This window comes from Amphiprion ocellaris, chromosome 8 (genome assembly GCF_022539595.1).
Source record: "Amphiprion ocellaris isolate individual 3 ecotype Okinawa chromosome 8, ASM2253959v1, whole genome shotgun sequence".
Classification (NCBI taxonomy): Eukaryota; Metazoa; Chordata; class Actinopteri; family Pomacentridae; genus Amphiprion; species Amphiprion ocellaris.
In genome coordinates, this window is record NC_072773.1 from 31,570,807 (window position 1) to 31,575,555 (window position 4,749).

A 4,749-nucleotide genomic window follows, 5' to 3' on the forward strand; every position below is an offset into this window, starting at 1 on the left:
TAGCTCATCTTCGATGCTCAGTGTCACTTGTCCTCTGCTATCAGCTTCATGATATCCCTGCGTGCTCCATCTGTATCTGTGAAGGCCAGTGGCTCAGATCTGTCTTCACAAGCTTCCATTAATATCCATCTTGGCAGTGAGAATCGCAGGTCTGCCATTCAGCTTATTCATCTATGTCTTCAACAGCTATTAGAATGACAAAGCACACGGAGATAATGGCCGTACTCCTCTATGAAAAGTGGTTATGACTATCATACGGTGACCATATGCAGAACATGTTATGACAAATTAATTCTCTCCTCCTCGCTTAATGCAGAGGTTCACGAACAGATTATGTCACGGACAATTTTTTTGAAACGGTCGTGAAGTAAACAAAACATCTTAATAATGCCTTGCCTTTTCTATCAGCGGGACGTGTGTTTACAGAGATCATCTTATAACCATAAACTCGATCCCAAAAACAGCATCGTGTTCTGCCAAAGTGATGCATTAATAAATGTTCTTATCCACACTGATCTCACAGCTGTACTTCTGTCATACAGTGTTATTTAGTAACACGCAACATATCTGATGAACTCATGAAAAACTGCTGCTCTGATAGCTGAATGTAGCCCCTTTACCTAAAAAGGGAAAAAAAGCACAACATGTAAACACCGTGTTGAAAATAAAAATTGATTGTAAAGAAAAAGATGGGAAATATGGATGTTACTGCCAAAAAACATGGTGTCTTCATGCACTTGTCAATTTTGAGATTTTGGAGATGCATGACACGTTTTCTTTCACATTTTTATGCTCATTTTTCAACACTTTGTCCATGGGCTAGTTGTGCAAATTTACACATATTTAAAGATGTAACAGCTAATTTTCAAAAAACTTGTAAATTAAAGCTGGCAAATCTAAAATAAAATGATAAAAAAACAAAAAACACTGACATTTTCATTCTTCATGCATTCTTTATTTCACACATGCAGTAGCTAGTACTTAACAAAATTTATAAAAATCCTGTTTAAAATCCCTTTGAAGGACATTTTATTGCAACTGTGACCTTGATTACAGGCCTGGTGGATAAAAGTATTTGGCTACTGAGATTATAAAGAAACTTATTTGTCACTTATCTACCTATTCATTAAGAAAACTGCAGTTATGTGTTCAGGTATTTCAGACATTATCATGTGAGATTTTTGCTACCATATACCCTTGACACATTACAACCATGGAAAGCATGTTATCTTTAGGTAGTAATAAAGAATCATCAGATTTTTAACTTTCCATTAGTCCATGAATGTATCATTTGGTACGTGCAGTTCCAGTGGGAAAATGAATCAAATCTGAGCTTAAAATCATGATGCTTCATCAAAAAATACTTTATTCTGCATGTCTCATTAAAAAAGATGTGCCAAATATAAACTGTTTGCAGGAACCAGATCCTGTATAAAACAAAAAAGTTTGCACTCATCAGCAGAAACGAAACAATACGACCGACTCAGCTGTTTCAGGTGCACTGGGTTGAACTGCAGGTTGTGTTTACACAAAGCAGGTAGGAGACAAGCATGCAATTCTATATTGACCCAAATGCAACTTTAGTTTTGCTTGTTTTTTTTCTGATTTATGGCATTCTAACTGCTGCACACCACACATAAAACATTTTACTTCTCTCTGCCTCCAGCCATGGTCGTACTGTTTCCATGAATGTGCAGGACTTAATATTGCTGTAAAAAATGAGCTCATATTAAATAAATCACAGAAATTATTTGGAGTTCAGAGGGTTTGTGCAACTTCATTAAACATTAAAACTTGATTTACAACAATCTATAGCAGCGTGTCACAACACAGTGTTCAGTGGAACTACTCTCCTAAATAAACAGTCATATTCTGCAGTTTAGCCAAAGTAAAAGGAAAACTGCTTCTGGAAAGAGACGTTTCCATTAATTTTTTATTGTAATTTTTGCGGTCAACACCATGCAGGAAATTCCCGTCAAGCCAAACAAAACTATTTTCAGTACATTAGTAATGCATCAATGAATCTGATGTAATATTTTTGTGGTATAAAATCAGTTTTTTATATAATATATATGTAAAACTAACTTATCGACTCTTTATTAGAGCTTCAGCTGCATGCCCACGATAGAAGTGGAATGTGTCATTTCTAAGGTCAGGTACAGGTTTGCAAAAGCGTTTCATGCAAGCAGCTTTTCGTGGAAAAACATTAAAGCACCGACAACAATGGCAGTAATCAGATCTCTGACAGAAATAAAACTGTACTTCATTGGCAAAGTGATGTCACACAGAATCTGTTCCTGGTTTTATGGACTTGCACAAGATGAATCCCAAATTCTTGATCTGTTTCTGTTACTCGTGGGTCGTCTGACAGTTAATGATTCCCTCAGATGTGCCTCGGCTTTTTCCTTGCCAACTTTTTCGGACCAGTTGCTGTTTTGTGCTGTGTGCACTTCTCATCCGGCCTGATTCTGGTTGACCTGCAGGAAGACAAATGACTCTGCTGCACTTTTTGTCCACCTGAGCGAAAACTCAGTTAAGCCTCATCTCTCTCTCTGCTGAGGTTGATGGTAGCCATGTTTGTGGTCTCTGACAGACTCCGAGATGAAGCCAAACACTTTGGACTGAAAAAGCGAGCTTGGGTGAGCGATTGTTTTTGGATTCTGTTCAGTATATTCCAGGACTGTCTCCATCCTACTTTTCTCCAAACTGAAGAGGGCCTCTGATTGACCGCGAGGCTGAATCGAGCAACATTTTCTGTATTTGTCAACACTTCTGTTTGCATAAAGAGCTCCCAGAGAAGAGCTAGTGAAAGGTTTTGCAGATGAGACAGCCTTTCAGAGGAAAACAGCTGTCATTTTTATTTCTGGCACTATAACAGGGGCTAGAAATAAGCTCCAACATGTGGGAGAATGTCCAGCCTGAAATCTCTGAGGAAAAGGTTGTCATACACAGAGATATTTAAAGGTCTCTGCATTCCTTTTTAACGTACGCGCTGCCCTATGACTCAACATGATTTGCAAAAGATGTTCTACCTGATGAAAGATTATAGCAATAAACCATGATCTGATGTGTTTCCAAATAAAAATATTCCAGCCCCCTTGTCTTCTTCTACAGTACGTTTTGTTGACTTGACCTTAAAAGTTGGAGTAAACCATTAATTATCTGACATCTGTCACCCATTCAAGGTGATTTCATTTGTCCAGCTAATGCCTCTCCTCTCACAGCCTCCTTTTATCTTCTCGTGCTCATCAGTTGACGTCTGGCTGTTAAACAAGCAAAGTGGATTGTGGATTAATTTTACTGCTCTATAGCAAAACGTCCTCTAAGACCAGAGGAGCCCAGGTAATCATATTAGAGTGATTCTCAAGGAGCTTACCTCCACAGCAGCAGCAGCAGCAGCAGCAGCAGCAGCAGCAGCAGCAGCAGCAGCAGCAGCAGCAGCAGCAGCAGCAGCAGCAGCAGCAGCAGCAGGAGGGCAGGACGCTTGGACGGAGGGGGGAGACGTCTGTACATGAACCTGGCAGCACTGCTGGGGCACAACGGCCAGGTTTTCTGACATCATGGGACAAATCCAGTCCCTGCTGGCCGGGGATCAATGGCTTTGGACCAGACAGACAGAGAGCAGCCACACAGGTCTCTGAGTGTGGATCTGTGCGCCGATGGAGGCCACCAAATGGGAATGATATAATACAGGTATTATATCATTCCCATGATATAAATGTCACCCAGCTACAGCTTTCCGGTTACCTTTTAGAGAGGTGAAATAAGTGGAAGCTGCAATTTACCTGTCAGAATAAATTTGGCTACCTATTTGCTCGTTCAGATGGATTTTGGCCTGTTTATGTGTTCAAAGGAATTATGAATTGACTCATTGTGTACACCTGTGAGTGTCTGCCTGCGTGCCGATGGTATTTCCTTACCATCACGTGTCAGTGTGTGTCTGCGAAAGAGGCCATTAAAATTGAAAGACAGCACTTTTTTCTACTTTTTTTTGTGTGCACTAACCTTCTGTGTGTACAACAAGGGCGCGACCTGCTGCTACCCCGGCTGACTCAGCCAATCGGCATTCCTGGTGAGGTGGAAGTGCTCCGGGCCTTGTCCTCTGGGGACAAAAGGAGATGGAAGGGAAACAAGAGGGGGAGCTTTGAATAAAAACACAAGCGGCGTGTATCAATGACTTACACAGGGCATAAATCACTACGAGGAGGGGAGGCGCTGCTCTGTCACACACCCACCACACACACTCACACTCACACACAGTCTCATGCAAACATTAACTTGAAGCCTTTGTTGCACACGCATGCAAACACACACACAAAACATCCAAACCCACCACTCTGCCTGTCTGTCTGCCTGCCTGTCTGTCTGCCTGTCTGTCTGTCTGTCCCTATCCATTTATCTCTCTCTCTCTTATACACTTCAAAGGTATGTGCACCATCCTCCCTCCACTCCTGGCTGCAGGCTCCACCCTCAGTCCTAGAGGACAGGCTGGTTGACCCAGGAGGAGGGGATATCTGTGGAAGGGAGGAGGAGGAAGAGGAGGGTGGGGGAGACGAGGGTGAGAGCAGACGGAGCTCAAATTCATTTCTGCTGCTGCTGCTGTTGGAGGTGCAGCACATTGCAAAGGCACAACATGACGCGCGAGCACCCGGGACGCACACATGGCTTTCAAATGGATTACTCTCATAAACAGCTGTGAACTGCAACGACAGCGAGGACAACACAAGCAGCTGCCACACTGAGGACTTA